The sequence below is a fragment of the Saimiri boliviensis genome, chromosome 5 (genome assembly GCF_048565385.1).
Source record: "Saimiri boliviensis isolate mSaiBol1 chromosome 5, mSaiBol1.pri, whole genome shotgun sequence".
Classification (NCBI taxonomy): Eukaryota; Metazoa; Chordata; class Mammalia; order Primates; family Cebidae; genus Saimiri; species Saimiri boliviensis.
Genome location: NC_133453.1, coordinates 92749281 through 92776675, shown reverse-complemented (window position 1 = coordinate 92776675; position 27395 = coordinate 92749281).

Genomic DNA, 27395 nt, shown 5'->3' with positions numbered 1-27395 from the left:
AAATAATATTTTACAAGCTAAATAAGCTTGTAAAAAGCAGGAAATTCTGTCATTTGTTACAATACGGATGAACCCAGAGGACATTATGCTTAGTGAAATAAGCCAAGTGCAAAGAGAAAAATACCAGGTAATCTTACTTATACGTGAAATCTAACAATAATGAACTCATAGAAGTTGAAAATAGAGTGGTGGTTAACAGAGGCTGGGAAGTGGTTAGATGGAGGAGTGGATGGGAAAAAGGGTTATGTTTGTCAAAAGGTACAAAGTTTCAGTTGAATAGGAGACATAGGTTCTGGTGATTGCACAGCATGGTGACTGTAATAAGTAATAATGTATTGTATATTTCAAAATAGCTTAAAAAGGAATTTTAAATATTCTCATCATAAAGAAATGGCAAGTATTTGAGCTGGTGAATATGGTAAAAATCTTATTTTTCATTTGACTGGAGCATCACAATATGTATGCCTCATCAATGTATATAATTACTATTTGTCAGTTAAAAATAAAGAAAACTTTAAAAATAATAATAAATCTTTGGAAGGGCTAAATAGCAGAACAGAGATGAAAGAGAAAAAAACAGTAAAACTGAACAATAGAAATTATCTAATCTGAACAACATAATGAAAAAAATCTAGAAAATATAATGAACACCACTTTAGATACCCGTTGAATTACATTTAAATATCTAATATTATTAACATTGGATTTCCTGAAATAGTGGAGAAAGGATGTTTTGCACAAGGTGTATTTTATGAAACAGTGGTTGAAAGTATCCTAAACTTGGCAAAGCACAAATATATATTAATATATATTGTATAATACATAATATATATTTATATAATATATAATATATATTTATATCATATAATATATAATATATAATATATTATAATATATATACACACAGATGTAAGATCAACAAATTCAAATAGATTATACAAATTCAAATTCAATTCTCTTAAAAGTATTTGTATTTAGAGAGTTCCAAAATATAAGAAATAATAAAAATGGATAAAATTAATAGGGGAAATAGAAAAATCCACAGGTTTGTCTGTATAATTGATAAGCGGAGAATATTTGCAAGGATACAAAAAATTATAACAATATTGTCAACTAATTAGAACAGAAGTTGGCAAACTACAGCTTATCAATCAAATCCAAGCCACTACATTTTGGGATGATCTATGAGATAAGAATGGTTTTCCTCTTTTATATGCTTCCATTTTAAATGGTTATATAAGTATCTACATAATGTCCTCACTTTTGCCTCTTGGTCTGCAAAGCCTAAAATATTTGGTGCTTAATAAAAGTTTTCCAATCTCTGAATGAGAGCATAATTGACATGTAGAGAATATGTCACTTAACCATTTAACCACTGCAGTACAAAGTAAAGAGAATATAACAAAATATTCTTTCAAATACTTATTGACTCATCATTAAAATGGACCATATTCTTAATCATATAACAAACTTTTAAAAATTTGGTAGAATTAATAACCATATATAATATGTTCTATGATAATATCAGTATCATTATAGAAATCAGATTAACCAAAATACATCTGGAAAATCCCCAAATACGATACAATTAAACAACACATGTGTATAGTCAGTGGTTATGAGTATGTCTCAAATAAAAGTTAAAAACATTTTTAATTACAGCATATCAAATGAAGCTAAAGGAACAGTAAAACAGACATTTATAGTAGTAAATGTTTGTACCAAAATGTTATGGGTCTTAAGTAAAAAATAGGATTCACCTTGACACACTGGAAAAAGAAAAGCAAATTAAACCCAAAGTAAGCCCAAAAAATGAAAAAAAAAAAATAAATAAAGATAAGAACAATAACAATGATGTAAAAACAAAACAGAAAAAATTCAGTAGAAAAAATGATATTATCTTAGGCAATACAAAGAAAATACGTAAACTTCTGAAATTGACAAGAAAAAAACGAGACTCAAATTTATAATATCAATAAAAAAGAAGCTATCACTATTAATGCTAAAGCTATAAAAGATGAATACAAGCATGCAACACACAAGCATAAAAATCATTCTTAGAAGAAATTTTAAAAGATCTAAATATTTGTAAAATATTCCATGTTCATGAATCAGGAGACTCATTGTTAAGATGGCAGAACTAACCAAGTTAATAGACAGATTTAATGTAATTTCTATCAAAACCCCAACTTTCTTCATAGAACTTGACAAGTTGATCCTATGAAAATTACTATGAAAAATCAAGTCACCCAGAAACGCTAAAATCTTGAAAAGTAAGACCAAAGTTGGTGAACTTACACTTTACAATTTTAAACTTTAGTGGAAAGCTGTAATCAAGATAACGTGGTACTAGTATATAGAGTAGACATATAAATCAATGAAATGCAATTGAGAGCCAGAAATTAACCTTTGCATATATGGTCAATTGATTTTGACAAGGGTACCAAAACAATCAAATGGGGAAAGTTTAGTGTTCAAAAAATTGTGTTGGGAAAACTGAATATCCACTTGCAAGAAAATGAAGTTGGACCCCTGTCACCATACACAAAAATTAATTTAAATTGATCATGTATTTAAACTTAAGAGGTAAAACTCTAAAAGTCTCAGAAAAAAATTCTTTGAATGCATCAAATACACAGAACAGTTAATTGTATATTTTAAATGCATAACTTATGTGAATTATGTATCTATAATGTACTTATATCATAAAAAAATGAAAACCTACACATAGTATCTATAGCAGTTTCCATTTGTAGTAACTGAAAACTTAAAACAATCCATATACCCCTGAAATAGGGAGTGAACATCCAAAAATGAAAATAAACTTGATATATGCAAACGTATCAATTCCTAAATGCATTATACAACATCATGGAAGCCAGTATCAAAAGTTAGGATATTGTATTCCATTTATATGGCATTCCAGAAAAGACAAAACTATAGAAATGGCTAATAGATGAATGGTTTCCAAGGTCTGGATCAAGAGAGATTTTGAAGGCAAATGTAGCAAGAGATGAGGGTTTCTTACAAGAGGTGCCAAAACTATTCTATGTCCTAATTTGGCTAGTGATTACATGACTTCATGAATCGATCAAAAATTTTAGTACTGTATATCCTAAAGGAGTTTATTTACTATAAGTAAATTTACAAATAATTCAGTTAATAATGGTAAACTGTGCCTAACATGTGCTAGCCATTCTGTTAGATCCTTTAATGTTACTATTTTAAGAATAGCAATATGAGTTAGGTATTATCATTCTCATGTCATTTCACAGATGAGAAACTAGAGTTGAAAGTTTGAAAAACTTAACCCAAATCCCAAAACTAGTATCTCTTGGATCAGGGGATTTGAACCCAGCCAACACATTAGAAGCCAGACTCTTCAGCTTTATTTCTATACACTATATTTTCTCGTACATTTACAAAAATGGGTTAGAATAATTACTGCTAAACAGATGGAAATTATAAAGTCAGCAATAAAATTTGTGGCTTTGATAAATTATTTAAGAGGCTAGAAAAGAGCATAAGTGACATGAAGTGACTGACTGGATTGTGTCTGAGTGCCTCACTGTCCAAGAAGCTGACCCCGATGTCAGGGAAGAGTGAGTATTTATTGACGTGATGCTAAGATAACAGGTAACTTCTGATTCTTTTTGTTCTTACCACCTGACATGAATTTTGTGAAAGTGTCCAAATTCTAAGTATATCTTGGGATGTGCTCTGCATTGTTTGTAAATATTTTTAAGATTACCTCCCACATTCCTCAGAAAAGACATCTATTTCTTAATTCAGAAATATTTCATCTCATAACCTACACAGTCAAAAATTATCCAAAAAAAATTAAACTGGCACATATGCTAGCTTTTAATCTCAGGTATTTTGACAAACACATAGGACTAAATTTATATACATTACACAACTATCCTAATTGATGCACACCACTAATAACTATACCAAAGTGTGTCTTTGAGTTGGCCCACCAGTCATTTGATTAGAAATAAGGTTTTTAATAACTAACATTAATGTCTAAAGTCATTCTGGATAAAACATATCTAATTTCTTCTTCCTTTAGATGACACTAAGACTTATTTTAATTGTTCCTTAATGTGAACCCCTTAACTCCAATGTAATTTGGACTTTAAACTGATTAGACATTTGTTATATTTTAATCTGACATTAAAAAGTTCAGAACTTGTCAGTGTCTTATCCAAAGGTGGGGAGAGAACAATTTAAAAAACAACTTTGGAATTGGCTCTTCCTAAAAGAAGTGTCTGATCCGTATTATTTAGCCTCTCACATTTTCAGTCTGATATAATCCTAATAAAAAACTGCATTAATTTCACATTTTTGGACACAAACTATATGATATTCAAACAAATGTTCATGGGAAAGTCAGTCTAATGTATGTTTTGTTCCACCAAATAAAGTCATTTGGACTTTCTCAGTAATCTCTTTTTTTTTTTTTTTTTTTTTTGCCTTTGGGTTTACATTCAATCTTTAATTAATTTCAACAACCTTCTTTATGTGCCAATTAATAGATCATTGACCTGTAGAGTGAAGTTCAGTAACTGCTAGCCATTTTAAATATGAGAGATGCTGCATTTTAAGGAGATAAATAAAAATCATCAGTAAATCATGTTAGATTTATCATCACTTTATGGCATAGAAACAACACACCCATTTCATCCAATGAGAAAGTTTATGCTTCATTTACATGTTTTATCATTAGGTTTCATTGTTTGTAATGATTTTTTACTCCCAAATCCAATTTTTGTTAATATTTCATCATTCATTTTGTGGCCATTTGAAATTTATTCAGCAATGCAATCACCGAATACATCACTGATCCAATGAAATCTCAATCTTCAAATTTCTTAAAATATTAACATACTCATTAACATAAGAAGCATATGGACTATCAAAGTGTAGTTTATCTTTATATAAATAAATATTATCTGTTTTCTTTTTGTAGTTACAAAAACCATACAGTATGCATCCATTGAACTGAGTATATTTTCTTTTCCCCTTCCTCAACATGTCTAACCCTTGTATCACCACATTGTATTTTATATTTACTCTGTAAGCTCTCAACACAGTGAAGGCAATAGGCAAACACAAAGAATAAGAAAGCAAAAGAAATCTCCAACCAGTATGCCTGAGACAAAAGGAAGTTGTAGTTAAGTACTTTTTAAAATAATGATCAACTCCTGTTCGACATCTCTGTTCCCTTAACTTAATAATGAAAGTCATTTATACTCAATTACGTGTTATGATTTTCCACTGGAGTAATTCACATTAAGGTTACTAAAAGACCCTCTTCTCCATATACTCCCAGAGCTACGTGGTAAGAGCATCTCACAAATCTTTTTGTCCATTAATTACTCCTTTTGTAGTATAAGTTGAAATTTTTTGAAACTCGAGAATATTTTATTCCACAAACCACAATTGTCATTAAATAGAATAAATGGGAATCAAAAAAACAAGTGTTTTGATTTTTTTTAGTATGTCTGAGAGTCTAGTTCTTAATATGCTTGCCAGTTTCTTATAATTTTCTAGACCTTAATAACTTAAATTTCATATACCAGTGACAATATTAGTAACATGAAGAAATGTTATAAGATAATTTAATATCTGGTGCCTCTTTGTGTCAGAGCATTGTATTCCTTAAGATTCTTCTGAGTACTAATATAATTGACTTATGTAATTATTCATAGCATATAAAAAGTCAGAATTCTGTACCATATAGCCTTTTTCTTTAATTGTTGGAAAGAAATGTATTGTAAGTTCAAGTTTCAACTTGTCCTCAAGTTTGGTAGCTGTTACATAATATTGTCACTTTAAGGAGCATTTTGGGATATAATTTACTCTTACCTTACCCAGGATTTTTTAAGGGCATAAAAGGTTTGAGGTAATGCTCAGGTGTCTTCCTGGAAACTCAGAAACTCTCTCTCTCTCTCTATTTCTCTCTCTCTCTCTCTCTCTCTCTCTCTCTCTCTCTCTCTCCCTCCCTGAAACAAAATCCTTTATCACATTTTTCCAAATTAATTATGAAAGCTAAAAATGAAATCTTACTTTTGTCCCCCACATTAATCCTAACTAGATCAAGGGTTTTTTTGTTCATATTAATGGAAGCATAGCACTAGTGAGATTTAATTTCAAACTTTTGTAATTATAGCTAAAATTAAATTTTACCATGGATGAATTGTCCATGTCTGTAGATGAAAGCAGACTAGGAGGATTAGCTACTGGACCTCCAGTATTAGTTATGTTATCTTTGGTAATTAATTAAAATCAGTGTGTAGATACCTATATTTGGAACATTAAGGAGTTTCCAAGCAAGGATTTTTCAAATTTCCTACAAGTTTAATGTAAGAGGTGGGCAAGTAGCAGTTCTTTGAGGAAACTGGAGAAGATCATAAAACAGTAGGGTAAACCTACAGTATCTTATTCTGTTTCCTGAAATAAGTGGAATTAGGAGCTCTTCTTGGTGTACTCTAGAAATCTCATAAAGCTGGAAAGCATGATTTTCATTTCCACAAAGTATAAACAATTGAAGCCACTACAGAGTGTGGGAAGATAGATTACCCTTAAAATTCAGCTTGTGCAGAGAAAATTTGGAAGGAAGCCTACTGACTTTGAGAAAGCCCTCTAAGAGAAAGCAAATACAAAACTAAAATTAATGGTTAAATGCAAAAACATAAATATTTTGATGTTAAAGGCCAGAGTGGAGAACTGTAAAATATGGTGATGATCTAGAAACATACCAGCAAAACAGGGCATTATTTCAAAAATCATTGCCCAAGAGAAAGTTTTTTAGAGTTTGAAGGGATAGGTCCTATATATTTCTGAAGTAGTACCACAGTAAACAACATTATGAAGTCCAGTGACCTAAGCTACTAAAGAATTTTATAGGTTTTACTTTTTTATTTATAAAAGCCATTCCATAACACAATGCATTATGCAAGTGTTACATCACTAAAAAGTCCAACTGGGTATCTATTTTCCTTAACCTGGCAGTCCCATGCATTCCAAGGGCAGGGTTGTACTTAGAAAGGCAGTCACCCCTTTTCACAGCCAGGACTGAGGTGTAAGTATGTATGTGTGCTTCCTTGGCAGTGACAGTTAAATACAGTTTGGACAGATGTACACTAATACCTTTCATCTCAATCCATGCTGCTGTCCCTTCATCCAGATTTTATCTTAAGACGTAATTTTTTTGACACTGCCAATAAGAATTTTCAAATTGTTTTTCATAAACCAAATACACTACAAATGCCTAAAATTGTAAGACTTAAGCTTTGCCTATAATCTCATAGCAATTTTGTTATTGTGGGAAAATAATAGTTTCACTCATTCTATCCTAATACATATCTACTATAGATCTGGCAGATTTATTTCCTTGAACTCTTCCCTTGATAGTTTGTTGTAATTTTTAGTTCTGATTATTTGAGTTTTCATGATGGGCTGAGCCATTTACCACTACTAGCCTAACCAGCCTTAAATTTGACTTGAAAAATGTTACCCACCCCACTTCTATGCCTTGTCATTTGTTAATATGGCACCTATTAGGAAACACACTGTGCACTCCTTCGCCTGAACTTTGGCTCATGTTGTCTAGACTCTTCCTCTCCTCTCAGTTTCATCTGTCATTAATGTCAGTTGTAGCCTCAGTCTTCAGAGAAGTATTTCCAGTCCAGTCCAGGACATTGCCCTCTCTCCTACGCTGGACTCATGGCATTTCATATCCTGATTCTTTGTGTAGAAGCATTATCCTGAATTGCTCTGTGAACTCTTATGCTGTTGAATGAATGTGTGGTGTCAGTATTTTATCAGGCTTTCCATGCATATGCATTCTGTCTGTAACTAGGCTGTAAGGTGAGTGACATGCATATTTGTATCCTTCCCATCTTTCCCCCATCCTACCTTCAGATGAACTAACATGGTACGTTTGACATAATAATTGTTGTTCAATATGTTTTTCCTAATTCCCTTGTAGTTGCCAATTCTAAGTAGAAAAGATTGGATTCAATTCCCTATTTATAATAGTTTAAACATTTTTAATAATTTAGTCAGAAATAGAAAATATATGATCAAAGAGAATTGCAAAAAATCATGTGTCAAGGAGCACTAACTGAGTTGTTGTATGCTTCTATTTTGTCCAAGTGTATCATGATTCAGTGATCATCTGCTTTTCACAAAAAATAGATTCATTCATTTTGTCCTAGAAAGTAGTAATAACGTAATAACTCCAATAACAGTTTTTTAATGAGAAACAACATGTTAAAAGCCAAATACACAATGCAGAGATTATGACCTTCCATAATTATCACCATCTACAATGTGATCCAAATTATCAATGTTACCACTATTAGGCGACTAATAATTGACATTTCATAGTCACAAATTTCCCTTGACAGAACAGCATGTCAGACATCTGTTACCACTCCACTCCATTGCTTCTGCATATTTATATTAACCTCCTTATTGACCTAATATTTGTCTTCTGCCTCCAGCCCTATATAAAGAGGTACACTGAACACTTGTTCTGAGAGTAATAGGGCTCACTGCCATGCTATGCAGCAATCTGTGTCCTAAGAACCTATGCCCATCAGCTTGTTGAATCTTGTGTTAGATTTTATGCTGCATAGCTAGAGTTTCACTCAAAAGCCATTGAACACATTAGAAAGATTACTTAGTCCCTTCTGACTCCAGCAGAAGCAATAAACCTGAACGCTATGAAAAGTCTATGCATTGATGGCCCCTGAGCTTAACAGTTGGAAATAATAAATGACTAGGCTGACTGTTATGACAGTGTCCATCACTGAAAGTCCATAGGCTCTCACTGTCTCTATGTGCACAGTTTACTTGGAGCAGACATAATCCTTTTCAGCCAGAAGACAGTGTTGACTATATACTTGCCTTTGACTTCAATGGTCAAGTTATACTAACTGGTGACATACGCATTTCTAAATACTGCTTCTTTCAGATTTTCTTCTACCCTTCTCAGAGGTTTCTAGGGGTACTCATCCTGAGACTGATTCCACTGTGAAAATTTTATTTATTCTTTAAATTTTAACTATTTCATTTAATCAGGCAAAAGGGAAACTTTTCTCTATTTTTAATTTAACCATTAGAATTTCCTTTCATTCTAGGTGTCTGAATAAAGTTTTGGCATGGGATTATCATTTTTGTCATTAAAAAAATCGTATGGCTACTCTCTCGTGCTTGCTCGGAAATGCGTTTAACAAATGATACTTTCCTATGCTAACCCCTTTATTCCTTATTTTTATCTATTGACCATTTCCTGTATCTGCAAAAGAGTTCACTGTCTCTATTTTTCCTTCACTTCTCAGTCATTAAGATTGCATCATAGTTGTAGATCAAGCTTACAATCTTTGTACCTGAGAATGTCCCTTCTACATCTTTCCCAGGCTGCTTCGTTATTTACAAGAGTCAGATATAAAATACAGTCCCAAAGGACTGATAAAAGGAAAAGGAAAAGGTTGGGGGGATGGGCATAAAGCCTCCAGACAAAATGTATGCTAAACAGATTTTCATGGTTCAATGCTGTTGTCCAGACTGTGCATTCCTAAGACCTACTAGAACTTTCAGATGAGGTTATGAATGGGAGAAGATAGAAAAAGATTATAAATCATGGCATATGCCTGTAATTGCAGCACTTTGAAGGGCTGAGGCAGGAGGACCACCTGCGGCCAGGAGTTGAACACCAGCCTGATTAACATAGTGAGACCCAGTATCAACAAAACATTAAAATACATACATACATACATACATAAATGGGTGTGGTGGTGCCTGCCTATAGTCCCAGCTGCAGGGACTACTGGATAACTGAGGTGAGAGGATTGTTTGAGCAAGCCTACAATGAACTGTGATTATCACCCTACTGCCTTCAGGCCCAGATGACAGAGCAAGATCCTGTCTCAAAAAAAAAAAAAAAAAAAAAAAAAAGAAAGCCGGGCGGTGGCTCAAGCCTGTAATCCCAGCACATTGGGAGGCCGAGGCGGGTGGATCACGAGGTCAAGAGATCGAGACCATCCAGGTCAACATGGTGAAACTCCGTCTCTACTAAAATACAAAAAATTAGCTGGGCATGGTGGCGCGTGCCTGTAATCCCAGCTACTCAGGAGGCTGAGGTAGGAGAATTGCTTGAACCCAGGAGGCGGAGGTTGCAGTGAGCCGAGATTGCGCCATTGCACTCCAGCCTGGGTAACAAGAGCGAAACTCCGTCTCAAAAAAAAAAAAAAAAAAAAAAAAGAAAAAAAAAAAAGGAAAGATTATAAACCTCCAACCTGAATGTAGGTGGCAGTCATTACCACAGTCCCTTCCTGTGCCAAGAATTTCCAGCCCTTGTGTAGAGTGACAATTGGGAAAAGAAGCGTCTTTCATTTTGTGTCAGGAAGTTTGGTGCCAGAGGTAGACAGGGACTTAGACATGTGCTCTGAAAGCCTCAGCACAACTTTATGAGGTTTATGTTGTCACGTTTTACAGAGAATGAAAAATTAAGCATGGTGATGTTAGGTAACCCTTTTAGGGTCACAGAACTAGGAAGGAGTTATGGATGAGAATTGAATGCTAACAGGTCTATCCTGTCACCAGTGCTTTTCATTGAGCTAATGCAATCATATTTTAGAGTGATTCAAATATTTGAAGACAGCTTTTTGTTTGGTTGGTTTGGTTTTTACTAGATGATAAAAATATTTTACATAACTTTATGGATTAGAATCTTGTACATGAAACAACATGCTTCCTTTGGTGCTGGCATGGAATGAGATCTTTTATTTCTTTTGCATTGTCTTGGAAGTGTTAGGAGAAATGAAGATATTTTCCCATGCACTGTGTCATTAGGTGTACTGTCTTTGGAGACCAATATATTTATTTTTTATGTTTTCTCCAGAGAAGACATAGTGATACAGGATTTTCAATTTGAACCATCCATGCACAACAGAAACGAAAATAGTTTCCTTTTGTGTAAACTAGATGACAAATAACTGGGCTTACGGCAAGCCAGGTACTTCCCAGGTTTAAATTAGTGAACAAGTATGCCTATGTAACAAACCTGCACATTCAGCACATGTATCCTAGAACTTACAGTAAAATGTTTTAAAAACATTTGTCATATCTCAATAAAAGTCTTTGAAAATAAGAAATGTAGGAGCTTCAGAAGAGAATTATGTCCAAAAGAGGAAGTTTAAAAATGATAGAATCGAATCGAAAGTTTGAAATCCTGAATCGTATATCTCACGTTAGTTGACAAATATGTTAATGTTGAGGATACCTTATTTGATCTTTACCCTACGTGATTGCATATATGCATTATTCATCTAAATATTAAAGTTGTAAATATTCATCTAAAGTTTTACCTTTTTAATTTTGTCCCAGTCTTCTCTCTAGATGAATACATTAATAGAGAAATAAAGTGTGTGAGTTGGCTTACAGGGCCTGAGGGTGTACACAGCTTTCAATAACAGATTTAAATGGCCATGAATTTACATTGACCTTACAATGTCCCTGTTTATTCTGAAGTGCACATACCATTTTCCCCTTGTTGCCTTGATTAATGACTCTTCACTTCTTTTCTGTAGTTTCTCTTTTCTAAACTTTCCTGTCGATAAGTATGTTTCAATTCGAAAACAGAGTGTCACCACAGAGTTGGGGTCACTTCCTGTTGGTCTTAGTTACTTGGAATTGCCAGCCCCATGGGTTTAGCTTTTACAATGCTGCAAATATTTCATCTTGGTTATGTAGTCCCTGTGACTGGACCACATTGTCTATTATTTTAGATTGAGTAGCCTGTGTTCCCTTTTTTGTATGGCACTGGAGTAACACTGTATGACTGCTGACCCTAAAGCAAATGAGATGTGCCTCCCACAAGACAAGAACTGAACACTGAAACTTCTAAATAAAGTTTAAATAGAAGTCAATGCACTAACTCTGGACTGCAGAGCTATGCACACTTTATAAGTTCCCAAACTTAATTTGCCTTACCTTCCCCATATGCCAGTTTCACTTGTGTTAAGTCCTGCAAACTGTACTATCTTTAAATACTCTGTTCCCTTTAACCATCGGATGCACAGACCTAATTTTATCACAGAGCTGGCTCTACTTTAAAAAATTATGACCCAAAACAAAACTCTAGGCTGGCAGATTCGAGTACTTGGTTATATCTGTTTACCTCATACATGGGAGAAACCCTGCATCTCTTAGGTAAACCTTGAGGTTTCAGGTATTTTTATAATCTGAAAACATGGAAATAAACTGCAAGGCCTTGTTCCCTGTATTAGCAAAAAAAAAAAAAAAAAAAAAAAAAAAAAAAAAAACTATTGAAGAAATTTGAGATTCACAAAGTTGGCCTGTACATATCCATAGGATCTCTCTTTCTCTCATTCTCTCTCTCCCCCTCTCTTTCTCCCTCTCTCTTCGTTCTTCCTTCCCTCTATCCCTTTCTCCCTCTCCACTGTGGAATATGCAATAAGCAAACGAATCTCTACTCATAATTTGTAACATTTTTCCCATGATGCAGTCTATCATTATTTGGATGACTAAAAGCTTTAATTATTTACTTTTGGGAGTCCCTGAAAATCATGTCATCACAAATACTGAAGAATTTTCTGGGAAAGGTTTAAAACATTTCCAGTTACACTGTTGACTTAATATCTCAAGAAGAAAAAAATAATGGTTCTACCACATCTTTTATTAAACCCTTTAGGTCCTTTCACAAGAGAGGAAATACCAATTAACGTATAATTTAGCAGAACAAAATATTATCCCATTTCAACCAGTACCCACTTCCTTGAAGTTTATTCAAGCATTAATAACCATTTAATGCAATTTAACTACACTGAGGTATCCATTACATTAATATAATATATCCATCAGGAAATTAGAGCTTTTTCTCCATAAATTTTGTATTACAAGAAGGTTCTTATAATTTTATTCTGCATTTTATGATGCTTAATTTTAAATCTTCAGTCTCTGTTGCAGTGTGAGATGATCAAAATGTTTCTAATGTTAAAAGATGTTAACAGGTTACAATTACTTGATTTATTGAGCCACAAAGAGACATGGTTTTTATATATAAATATACATATTAACATAATGGAGGATTTAAATCACTGGATGTGCCAGAATCATCAAATCTCATTAGGAATGTAACAATATGACTACATTTTTGAGACTTGATCATTAATAGTGATCCTTTGAAAGAATACACATTGGAATTGTGTCCATAAAGTAATATCTTCAGAGTCTACCGATCTGTACTGTGTTTTCAAGGATAAGTCACATTACCTATATGTGAAAAATTATCTGATCATGGAAATATCTGATCATGGAACTTTTCTACATTTCAATATGTAAGAAAAAAATGTAACCACATGACAGTGTATGTTAGAATGTTAGATATTTAGGGAACCTGATAAACTTTCTACGGGCATTCTTATTTTTCAAAGAATGCTTAGAGATTAAAAAAAAAAAAAGAAAGAAAAGAAAAAACTTGATCAAAGTGCCTTGGCTATTTATGTTGAGATCAGAGAAAAGGGCTGTCTACATCCAGGTTTAAGCATTTCCTACAACCTACCAAACTCTCATCTAGGTGGAGAATAAACATGTGCACAAACAATAATGGCAGACACAAGTTTACGCTTCAGGGTGTCTTTGCTTCCACGTCAGGAGGATTGAGAAAATATGCCATCAGACATTCTGAGCCCTTTGCAACTTTTCCCATATCACAATAGCATAGAAACAAAGTATATTGTCAAGGGTTCAAACTATCTCCATGTAGAAAGGGGTGTGAACCTCTCTGGATCAGATTTGTCTTCTCAAGTAAAAAGTAAACCTTTGTCTCAAGATTTTTATTACTTTTTCCTAATTATCATGACTTACTGTTTACTTTTTATTATTATTGGATAGCAGTTGTTTAAATGGTATCTGCAAAGAGAAGATCTTGAAAGTAATAATCTGAAAGGGAAAATAAAAGGGTGAAAGCTCCTAAAATCTTGTTAAGTGAATTGTTGAGGTTATAGTTGGATTGATTCAAGAAAAGGTTTGTTACTAGGGAGGCTGTAATGGTGTTTACATGGAGAAAGCAAATATAAAGCCAGGAAGATATTCCACAAATTTCAGCAAGATAGATCAACCCTAAGGACAAATCTGACCCCCTCCCTATCCACTGCAAAGTTGAGACATTTTCCAGGGAATCAAAATAATTTCCTGTTTTCTTGCCTACATTTCCTAATTGATTCAGTTCAAGAGGTTACTCAAAAAACACAGTTCTGAGTGCTAGAAGGCAAACAAGTATGCAAAAGATAAAGAAACTTCTCAGTGATTTTTAGCTTAGTCCATATGAGTGAGTGTTATATGTCTCAAGTTATCATTTCCTATTCCATCTTTGTTATCTATATGCCTTGTAATGAAATAAAGTGAGATCATAAACATATGTTGCTTGGCTCTATTTATCTTGCTGATCAAACAGTAAGGATGAGGTCCTTAGGGAGTAATACCTCAGTGAGGATAGATCAATAACTTTAAATTCAATTAGCAGGGTTTTCTTTCTTGACAACAAGGAAGAAGGAGAGAAGGGAATGAAGAGAGGCAGCCAAGTACTCACTTTGGCAGAGAAATGAATTCTGGAAAGGGCTTTTGCTAGAAGGTGAGTTCACTCTGTTTCTCTCCTGCTTCCTTTACGGTTTCCCATCTTTTCGCTATCATTTAAAAATATTCTCACATCTATCTTCATGTGAAATAAACATCAAAGTTCTTCCCATATTTCTCTTTTTTAATTTGTGTCTATCAAAACTGTAAGCAAACGTTCACATTATTCAGTCAATAAACATTTATTGGGCACCTACTGTATACCAAACATGTTCATCTTCTGGCCCTTGCACCACTTCTTAACATAATCATCAGCTTCCTGGCTTTCCTCCACCTGGGGTATGTGCTCAGATGCTAATTCTGGATCTCTAAACTTCATAGGCCAGGGGCAGTGATTCATACCTGTAATCCCAGTACTTTGGGAGGTCCAGGCAGGCCAATCACTTGAGGTCAGGAGTTCTAGACCAGTCTGGCCAACATGGAGAAACACTGTCTCTAATAATTCCAGCTGCTCAGGAGGCTGAGACAGGAGAATCTCTTGAACCTGGGAGGCAGAGGTTTCAGTGAGCTGAGATTGCACCACTGCACTGCAGCCTGGGCAACAGAGAGAGACTCTGTCTCAAATAAAATAAAATAAAATGAAAATGAATAAACTTCATATTCAGGAGTTCACATACCATGAATGAGCCAGAACATCCAACTCAAAAATTATTCCTTATACTTGATCAGTTCCACAGTTGTGTAGAGGTTAATTTTAGCAAAGACTATAAAAGAAAAGTATTACTTTATTCATTCATCATAAGATGTGTCTGGCATATAAAAATCCTTAACAAGGGTATTTGTATATTTTTAAATATTTTAAATAATTTGTAGATGAATCTTTCACTGGTAAATTATCTCAATGTTTTGTAGAAAATTTCCCCACAACCACAAACCAGTTGAATTCTGAGATCCCATTTCTACACCTTTGAATCTTTCTTATCTGCTGATGTTTAAAGAGAAAACTAAATCAGACATTTTGACTAGCTGTAAAGAAAATTGACAAACGCATTTCTGAAGTGTCTGATTATCTTACACTGGGAAGATATGCCCTTAAATTTGAGAAAAAGTTTTAAAAATAGATGCAAGATTTTGTTTTTCATGTAGAAAACAGAATCAGTGAAGAAAACGAAGTATAAACATAAAAATATTGGCCATCGCCATGGAACAAGTCATGTGAGCAAAATTGTTTTTAGAGTATAGTAAACATTTTGTGTCAGTTTGTGACAGTAAAGTCTATGTAACATAAATTTCATATTGTTCTTCACTGTTGGCTGTATTTATTAAGACAAGTTTATTGGAACCCATTGATAGGTATTAAATACTCCTTATTTCACAGAATTTCTTCTTTTTAGAATGCTAGAAGTTCTGAATTCAAACATTTGAATTTACCAAGAAAAAATACGAATACTTTTGCATCTACCAATGGAATAAGCAGGTAGAAAGTAAAAATCAACTAACACTTCAATCTGTTTTCCTAAAACAATGGGAAATATGTTGATTTATCAACAGTTTTATGGATGAGGAAGTTCTTGACAAACATAAAAAAGATATTATTCAGTAAAATATTTAACTTTTCAAAAAAGAAGAGGCATGCAATTTAGTTTCAAGAGGCAGGTAGATACTTAGAGATTTCATGTTTAGTTTGACTTGGCCTGTTTAGATTTAACAGATAATTTCCAGCTAGAATTAATGCTGAGATGCCCTTTCTTTATGATCTAAAACATAAAGGTTTGAATTTAAATTATGTGATTTTCAGCTTGTCCAAATTAAACAACACAAATTATATCCTGAAGAAATTAAAAATAGCATTGGTACTATGTTTCTTTACATATTAAACTTTTACTTTTTACTCCAGTGTAATAATAGCTTCCAAAATGTTTAACTCAACTCTTAAGACATTTTGTAAAATCATAAATTTTATTCTGTGAATGCTTACAATGTACCCAGCATTGTGGGAGACATTATCAATGAATTTATCCACAACACACGAAAGAGTTGTTATCATCTCCAGTTTTCATGGTTCAAAAATAGAGCTTCAAACAAGTAAATTAGCCTAGGTAACCAATGTCATGCACTGCAGAATCTAACCATTTCAATCTGAGTCTAGCTGCTCTAAACCTTGTGTGTTTTCAATAAGGCTATGCAAACTTTGAAAATTTGATGTGTCTATGGAAAGTTACACCCTGTCTTTATACTAATTCTAATATATTTTTTGTTCCATGTAAATGACTACCGCATATATGAGCAAGCTGTTCTTTATGGCATCATAAATGTGAAACAGTGGATATAGAATGGATTCCCTATTACATGAATTCCCAATTAGAGAATCAAATATTGGGCATAGTAATCACAGTCATTGAGTCGATTTGCCTGCAATCACTGTCTCTCTCTCTATTTGCTTCTTTTAAGCATTCAAACTGTAAAGTATGGCTTAACTACAGAAAGTAAGAATGTTTGAAGTTGATGTTAAAAATATGATAATACCCAGTAAAAAAACTATTTTGCAAAAGGAGCTGTTCTGCTTCACTGATGTTGACTTATAGCTGTTCTTTCTTGCCTGCTTTTCAAAACAGACTTAGCAAACTTTATCCAGCAATTTAGAAACTAAGAATTTTTTAACCAGAGGTTTACTAGCCATTAATATATAGAACTAAAACTGTAATCAAACAAGATGGAAGTTAAAGATTTATATGTACTTTTATATCCATTTCTTTTAGAAATGACAGGGAATAATGGTGTTCAATTACTAATCTGATTTTTGTCTTATTACCACTTTAAATATTAATGGTAAATAAAAGAAGACTAGGTCTACCATTTTCACAAGTTCTAGTTTTATTTTATTTTTTAGGGCAAGTGAAGCTGTAGGATTATAAAATATTTGTGTTCTGGAGCCAGAAAGACCTCTCTTGTAATTCTAGCTGCTCCATTAATTTATTCATACCACATTGAAACATTGCATAATCTCTGGAGCCTCAGTTTACTTGTCTGTGCAAAGAAGATAATAATGTTTACTTTTCAGTATTGTCAAAAGGGTGACAGACAATGTGTATAAACCGTCTTCAGATCAGTAAGAATTTAGTAAAGGGGTGGTCATTATGATTATTTAAAATTTAGTATAATGGCAATTTGCCTATTGGAGAGGCAGAAAAAAATTAATTCTGTAGAAATTTAACAATATGAGCATTCTATACCCTTTGGGAATGCCACATAAATATATTTCTTATATCACAGTTTTCTGAATAAGGAGTCAATGAAGTATTACAGAGCTATGCTGTTTTTGTTTTGTTGTGTTGTGTTTTCTGTTAAGACAGAATAGAAAGACTAGAAGACAAGTTTGGAATGAGATTGTAAATAAAGAGTGAACTCATGCTTGGTGTTTCATTTTTCTTTCATTTTTTACCATTTCCTTTTTTGAGTATTCCCCTAAGTGGCATTAGATAAACATTACAGACTGCAAGAGGATAAAGGCTGGTTTCTACTGCAATATGAAAAACATCCTAGGAAGGCAGAGGGTAGCTATGACATTCCAATCAGGGCAAGGAAAATCATATTCAAAAAAGGGGAGTTTGGATTGCTGAAACATGATTTCACATCATCAAAAAAACATTTGTTAAACTTCTATACATAGGATACTTGGTGGACAAATGCTGCTGTAAATTAAATGTCCTATATGCAGGTACTTGTTTTCAAATACAGGTATTTGGGATTTATATTTCCTTGAGTTTATGAAATGAGCAGAGGTTCAGAATTTGTAGATAGTATTGTTTAGTAAATGAGTCAGTGTTTATCTTCCAATCCTGTTTATTGTCAATAGATTTCAGCAGGAAAACCTGATGAATAGATTGTTACAGCTCACAATTGCCAGGCATAGACCCCCTGCTTCCATACCTTTTAGCTTGAAAATGATCATTTATGGCAAAAGCAGTGGTCCTTATAATTTGATTGAAACAAGCATTTTATGAGGAAAAGTCATCTCAGAATGCAGAGACACTGTCCTCTCCGACTATTTCAACAAGCAAATGGATAATTGTGCAGTAGGCTTTGGTAACATTTGCTAATTGTCCTCACTGCTTAGATGACACCTCTCTACTTCTTGTGAACCATACACAATTATGCCTCTTATTCACACAATTCACTATTATTCTTTGCTTCTTAGTTATTGTTTCAAATAAGTAATAAACATCTTGGGAACAGGGTTGTGTCTTATCCATGTTAATCCTGTGTAGACCACAATCTCCACAGTGCTGAGCAAAAGACACTCAGCTAGTGCTTAGTTAATAAATCTTAAGATTTCTAGCCCTAGTGAAACATGTGGGAATGGACCTGCTTGTGCACTATCAGTGGGAATATAAATTGATACAGCCTTTCTAGAGGGTAATTTGTCATGTATCAAATGTAAAATGTTGAAGTCCTTCAACCAAGCAATTCCTAGCTAAAATGTTATTCTTGAGGTCTTTCTCTGGGTATCATTTCCCCATAACAACACCACTTCATTCTCTACCCTAAATTTTTTCCCAAATTGGTTAACTCTCAGCCTTTTTTTTTTTTTAAATTCTAACTTTATCGAAGTATAAGTGACAGATTAAAATTGCATATATTTAAGGAGCACAATGTGCTCTTCGGATAAAGATATATATTGTGAAATGTTTATTAATCAAGCTAATTAACATATTCCTCGCCTCTCATAATTACCTTTTGATGTGTGTGTTTACATGGTGAGAATTCTTAAATTCTCAGGTCAAATGCAATGCAATCTCCTATTGGAAGCTCTTCTTAATCGTAAACGTGTCAGGTGGTTTTGTTTTGAATTCCCCAATATATCTCTTAACTCAACATTTACTATTTATCTACATAACTGTCATATCCTCTATGCTGATCAGAGTGTCTATCATATTGTATATACTAATAAATGTCTATTAAATTAGTGAATAAATGATTGAGTAAATGAATGAATACACTGATGTGTTTGTATTCATGATGTGAATAATTGTCTGTAAATATTTTTAAATTACATTAAAATTTACAAACCACCATAACAATATTTTTTACATGGTAGAATGTCCTTATTTTATTAAAAGATTAAAGTATAAAAGAAAAGAAAAAACAACTTTAATGTTCTTTTTCTATAATCACTTCATCAAAGAAGAGTCCGTATTCTTACTATAGACATCATCTTAGCAATTATGATATCTAAGTCTATACATAGAAAATGCATGGATCTGGACCCTCCATTAGCAAGAATAATAAAAGTGAAAATGAATTATCCTGTGATCTTTGAATGTTTTATATCTGTGTTCTACTATAGTCCGAGCTAGCTAGGATTTACTCCTTAAAAACACTGATCAACAGCATAATGAATAAGATGATACTCTTAGATCATTCTAACCAAAATAATTATATCTTTTTTTTCTACTTCTTACACTGCTAAGAATCCTTTAATAGAGAATCCTCTTAAAAATCTATAGGGAGGGTAAGGAAGGTAACAAAGCAGTTGTTTGAAAGGAAGTTTATTTTTAAATTTAATTTTCTCGTATGTTGCACATATTGAGAATAATTACTTTAGTTACCTCTTAGTTTCCTTGGAAAGAATCTAAAACTCCACTTTGTAAAATAGTAGACTACCATTCCTCATGTATGTAATATATGTGTGTGTGTGTGTGTGTGTGTGTGTGTGTGTGTGTACAAAGTTTTTGAGAAAACAATTATACCTATCTCATCTAATCATTAGCCAGTTAATTAAATGACTTTTACACCTACCCAATTCTTTGCATTCATTTCATACAACTGCCTAAATTATAAGTGGGAAACTCAATAGCAGAGAGGATTTTTTGTGTCTTTCGAGGGAACTGAACCCAAGTACCTGACAGACATGCCACTGGAAACTACCTCCTCAGACCCAATCTGGGGCTTCCAGCACCCACAAATTCCCTCTCACTTTAATTAGTGTGTTACTTTAAAGTATTTTAAATGACAATTTAGATCTCAAACTTTGTATATCTCAATCTGGTATGCACTTATGCCTGAATTCATTCTAGCAAATACTCACAAGTTGAAAATAATATTTTGAAAATTTTTATTGTACTGGTTTACCAAAAATGGCCCACAGCAGTAACCAAAACACATATACTGACTCTCTCTCTCTGGTTTTCACACACACGTCCCTACACATTCTCTCTGTCTCTACCAAACCAAGGGTAGTAATGGTTTCTATCTAAAAGCAAGAAAAAGAACAAAAATTCTATTATACGGCATGCAAATATTTCCTATGACTCTCTTATGCCATCTCCCCACCCCTTTGGTGAGATTAATTGTGTGACAAATGACATGAGATGGCCTTATGAAATTTCAGTCTGGAGCAATTTTTAGTGCTAATGGAAATTATAAATAATATGCGCCTTTTGTCAACTGCATTCTTCAGTAATCTAATTGTATCAAGCTAATGAGACCTGGGTTAGGAAATGTTCCGAGGTTCCCACGCCCCAGGTCGGGGAAGGCTGAAAACATCTCAGAGCAGATGTGCTCAGTCTCAGGAGGATGGCGGCTGGAGCACTTGGTCACTCCACAAAGCACTGGCTGTGCAGGAGCCCGTGCACTTGACCTTTCTGCTAGAGGTAAAGAGGCTTCCTGTTGGTTAGCAGCAAAATGAAGAGGGAGGAAGGGCAGAGGAAAATAAAATTCTCCTTCTTACCCTCGGTTCCCCCATCTTCTATTAATATTGTAGAAGATTAGCTCCATTTCTTCCCAGGGATAATGGCTATAAATGCTGCCCCTTCAGAAACTAACACATGTCTTGCATCTGTGTGTGTTGTGTGTTGAAGTGTCCTGGAGGCCAGGGAAGGGTTGCACGAGAACTAAAACACCTCTTTTCTTCATTTCTCCAGGTCAATATTGTTTATTCTAAAATTACAAAGGTTGATGCAACACCACTCCAGGCTGTTATAGGCTTCAACTGCTTCAAAGATTATTTTATATTATGGTTGGATGACAGACCTTTAAGTAAAAAATTTCAACATGTTTCTAAAGTAGCATATGCTATAACCTCCACCACCACCAACAACAGACACACACACACACACACACACACACACACACACACACATACACACACACACACACAGCCTTGAGGTTAGGATGTGTGGGCAACTGAGCCAAGATATAATTACCTACATCCTCTGAATGATGTCACATAAGGGCAAGATGATCTTAGGTGTTGACTTTCTTATTTTGGTCAATATCCAAAATCCAACAGGAGATTTTTTTGCCTCTCAGTTACTTATAAGTTGCTTTTGTTTTGCTTTGTTTAATTTTCCCATTTCAATTCAGCTGTAAAATAGTTTTCTTACTCTCTCTTATTTTTTCTTTCTGTTTTTTTTTCTTTAACCTAAGTAAAATCATTTCTGCTCCCCTATCTTTCCCCAACGCTGTGTACCATGAGAGTGAGTATAGACACACAAATACACACACACACACATACACACACACACAGAGACACACACACACACACACACATCTGTCACATCTGTGCTGCCTTTGTTCCTTTGACCCAAGGGAACACTGATTTCATAGTAGCACACTAGCAAAGAATTGTTCCTTTAGTAAGTCTCCTGGGGTTTTATTTAAGATGTTTCAAATGTCCAAGAATGAGGACACTCACTGTTTTTCTAAGGATGTGATCAGTTCTCACGGTGAGCATTTTTCCTCTCTTTTCTCATGTTCAGCTCAAATTCTTTCCTCGCCCTTTGTGCTGTCCATTTGCATCCTGCCAAAAGATTCTTCCTCTCCTGAGGCATTTAAATCTTCCACATATTTGCAGACTGTTATCATGCTCCTCTTAACAATCACTTAGCCAAAATATACATTACTTTGTGCTGTTTTAATCTCTCCACATAAATCAAGCCATTGGTCCCCTAATCATTTTGTTGTTCTTCAATGAAGTCACTCCAATTTGGCTTTGTATTCTGAGGTGACAAAAATGGAAGACAGATATCCCTGCTTAGATTCAATTCTGTCATGTTGAGACACTGTCACCTCCTGCTCCTTAACATGAAGCTTTTTCATATGCCAACTAAATCAATGCTCCTGTCATCTTGCTACATTGGGTTGCTGTTACATCCCTTTCTCCTGGAAGGTCTAACCTGGTGGGAACCTAGAAGTGGTTCATTATGTTGTTTTTCAGCAACAAAGACTATAGATATCACATTTATTTTTCTTTAAGACAGCAGAAGCAGACCTTCATGCCCCCACCCCAAATTCTCCACACGTTTATTGGATCTATGAATTTTTCACATTATTCCAAGGAGTTTCTCTTAAGAATGAAACCAGACATGGAAATTTCTAGGCCTAAGATTTTAGGAGAGAGAAGTAAGAGTTTTTAATGAAAATACCTCTTGCAACTTTACCAAATATGCTTCGATATAGGCACAGAATCCAAAGTAGTTTCTTTATAAGCACTTGCTAAATTTCAGAAAGAAAACTAAATGAAACCTGAATACTTATGAAGTTCTTTGGAGGCATTTTCTTCCAAAAGTGTATCAGATTGCTGCTTTTACATTTGTGTCATTCAGTGATAATCCTTCAGCTTCCTGATTGGCTAAGGTATTTGGAACCGGCTGGCCTCTGAATCACTCTTTATGTAGAAGGCGGGTGTGGCTGCTAATCTGTGGGTCATAAACACCTCATATATGTTAGTTCAGAGATGTGGGGTGTGCCTGTGTTCGCACTGCCAACATTCATAGCATTTCTTGGAAATTCGGAGGTTTTGTTTTCTGAGGGTTTGGTTTGAAATATTTTCCACATAGGCATTTCACTCTCACTCTGAGTAATCAGTTTTTTTGGAATTTGATTTTATTTTAATTCTTCTTTTCTGAACTCATTGATTAGTAGGGATATGCACCAGCTGGAAAGTCTGAAGAGGAGGTATAAGGCTTGCTTAATTGCTCCCTGAAGATGTTATCTTGGGTAAAATGAATATATCACGTGTTTCAGCTCAATCTTGATTCTGATTCCCAGTCTTTATCTACAATATTTTCATTCTTGTGGAACTTACAAACTCCAAGTTTGGCTCTCTTGATAAATTTAAGACTATTTTCTATTAACATTAGAAAATTGAACTAATTTTCTTTCTCATGCTTTCTTCATCATTTGACCTTGTATGCTACTTGTTAAGTTTGGTCTAAACCTGCCTCCTTACATATTTTAAGTTCAACCTAAAAGTTTCTCTGTACATAGTGAACTCTAACCTAACTGAATGTGCAAACAAACTGTAGCCTACTCTTGTACCAATCACTGAGTTTTAGCCAATCAATGGATACCAACTGTTTAAACTATGCTCAAATCAAGCAAATGCCAAGCTGTAAGCAATTTAGCTATTTCTATTCCTCACTTCTGTTTTCTGCATGTCATTTTCCTTTCTTTGTCCATAAATCTCTTTGCCCATGTGGCAGCTCTGGAGCCTCTCTGAACCTATTCTCATTTGGGGGACTGCCTGATTCTCAAATCATCCTTTGCTCAATCTGACTCTGTTTAATCTAATTTGACTGAGGTTTTTTTTTTTTTTCTTTTACATACCTCTTAGGCCATTATATCTTTAATCTAAACATTATACATACACACATATATATTTACATAAAATTACATATATTTATATATATGTTTTATATATATATATATATATATATATATACACACATACATAAATATACACATATAGAAGCCTTAGGATTTTTCTAGTTCATATATCCATATACATTAATGTGTATTTCTTACTTTTTTTCATTAGAATAAACATTCAAAACTATAATAGTGCAAAGTTCTTATCTATTTCTCAGAAATCAAAAATCACTTGGAAATTAATCTATTGAAAAATATCAAGGTAAAGAACATCAAACACATTGGAGAAAATGTTTTGTTTTGAAAATTTCATGAGTATATTTGCCTTTTAGGATATAGATCATTTTATGATACCAAAGGAATAATACAGAACACTAGCAGCAACACCAAACTGAACTCCTTACGGCAGCAAAGTATTAATCCCAGGTGGTAACTCACTTCGGCAGTGTTTCCTGCCACCAAGCTTTTGCAGTCGCTGTTCCTTCTACCTGAAATGCTCTTCACTCAGATACATACATGGCTTGTCACTTTTGCTTCTATCACATTTTTACTTAAATGTTCCCTTCTTTGCGTGGCTGCCTTTGACCAATTTAAAACTGCAACGTTCATACAAGTACTTCCATCTTCCCTCTCCGGTTTATTTCTTTTCTCTATCACTTATTAATATTAAATATATAAGACATTTTACATATTTATTCTAAACTTTTCTGTCTTTTCTGCTAGAATGTAAGCCTATAAAGGAAAACGTTACTGTCTCGTTGTGTTATCTTTGGAATCTATTGTATTCTTTAGCCCATTGCCGCACTCTGCAGGTATTTGCTGAATGAATAAATAAAAATAAAATTTCAGTGGGACCCAGTGAATTAGAAAATATCTTGGAGTTTAATGCAACAGATTGATGTCTAACAGATACATTTCTCTAAGCAAAACTAAATGTAATTGAAATGGCAGAATTGAATTTAGGGAAATTAAAATGTTAATAGGAAATTATTATCTCCTCTTTGCTTTTGCATTATACACATATATATACACACACATATATTCAACATACAAAGAAATCATCAGCTTCTAAGTGATAGTCTAATCCAATGAGGCATGTAGTCCCTTGCTAGTGTTATCTCTCCCAACATTCTATAAGGTATAAAATAGAGAAGACTATTGATTTAAGTAGGAGTGCTTACACAGAAGTAATGTTTTTCAAATATTTCCATATCTCCGGGAGTAAATGAAATCACATTTCTCCCATAAAACCACTAAAAAAACTCACTTTCTATTCACATTCCCTGCTTTGTTTTTTCTCCCTTGTGCATACTACGATCCAACATACTACATATTTACTTATTTATCCTATTTACTTCCAGCTTGTCTACTAACACGAAAGGCATGCAATCTTATAGCATATAGGACGAGGTTCAGCAAACGGAAGAAATTTCTTATCCTGCCTTTTGTTGACATTATGTGGAAATACAGCAACTGTACTCCTTTATCTGTCAGGATACAACCAAAGAACATAGACCATTCTGAGTATCTAAAGCAAAAGGAATTTAAGACAGATCACTGGTTACACCAAGATTTGGAAGAGGCTACAAAGGCAACCAGGGTACAAAATGGCAAGGCAGAGATCAGCAACAACAGAAAATGTCCATCATCCCTACATTTGAGGGACAATGGATCAGTTAGGTTATTGGAGCCCAAGGCCATGCTCACGTGGAGGAAATGGAACCACCCTGGACTCCTCCAATAGGAACTGAGCCACAGAAGAAATTGGGCTACTGTTGGAGATACTGCTATGAGACAGAAAAGGGATATCATTCTGCTTTCCCTTCACATGCTGTTCAACCTCTCAGCAGCACTTCCCACTGGTGAAATCTAACCCAAAGTCACTGAACCTAACTCAAAGTCACTTCTCTCTTCTAGTGGGAAATGGACCAGAGGCAAACAAAACATTTGGGCAAAGGGACAGGGTGGATGCATCTGAAGGCATGGAGGCTCAGCGACTGAGAACACCTAACATGTTAACTCTCCAGACAAGACACAGTTGGAACATTAAATTGAATTACTTTTTCTTCAGTGATGATGACTATCAGAGGATAATTTACAAATTTGCATTAAGAAAGAAAGGTCGTACAGTTTTATCTCTTCTGTTTTTTACAGATCTCAACATTACCAAGGAAAAAATCTGTTTCAGCTGGTCTTATTTTGTTTTGTTTTAGAGACAGAGTCTCATTCCGTCACCAAGGCTGGAGTGCAGTGGCTCGATCTTGGCTCACTGCAACCTCTACCTCCTGAGTTCAAGCAATTCTCCTGCCTCAGGCCTCCCAAGTAGCTGGGATTATAGGTACCTACCAACATGCCTGGCTAATTTTTTGTATTTTTAGTAGAGATGCAGTTTCACCATTTGGGCCAGGCTGGTCTTGAACTCCTGACCTTGTGATTCACCCGCCTCTCCCAAAGTGCTGGTATTACAGGCGTCAGCTACCGCACCCAGCCAAATTGGTCTTTATATTTTCTGTGTAAGAAGTGGTAAGAAAATGATTACACTAGTTTAGCATTGTAAAGAGAATTAGGAATAAAAACCCAATGCTTTTATGCCCTCCTCAGAAAAAAAAAAATGCAAAACAAAGACAGAGAGAGAGAAATCTGAAAATGCCATATCAAAGGAAGAGCCTCTGTAAATACAGAAGTTTGGTGGGTATTTTTCAAGCTGCTTAATACTGCTGACTGGACATCTTTACATGACAAACACCAGATGGAAAAATCAGTTGAGAGTCACAAGCTGAGGATGATTTCATTATAAAATGATCATTTACTCATAATTATCCAAAAAAGTCCAAAACCCTTCGGTGCTTTTGTAATAACATTTGTGTTACCAAAATATAGCATGAGTATACTTTTGCTAAAAGTTTACACTCTAATCTGCAGGAGAAACCTAATTATTCTAATATAACACATAAAATGTCTGTCTAATTTTAAAATTGGAATTTCGATTTCCAGTAAAACGTTTCACCATCACACCATTTGCAATTTTTCCTCTTAAACTGCTGTCCACAAAAATACTGTAATAACACAGCTTTTCTGATTAACCAAACAACCAATAATCAAGAAGACAGAGAGACTTACTCTCATCCTTATGT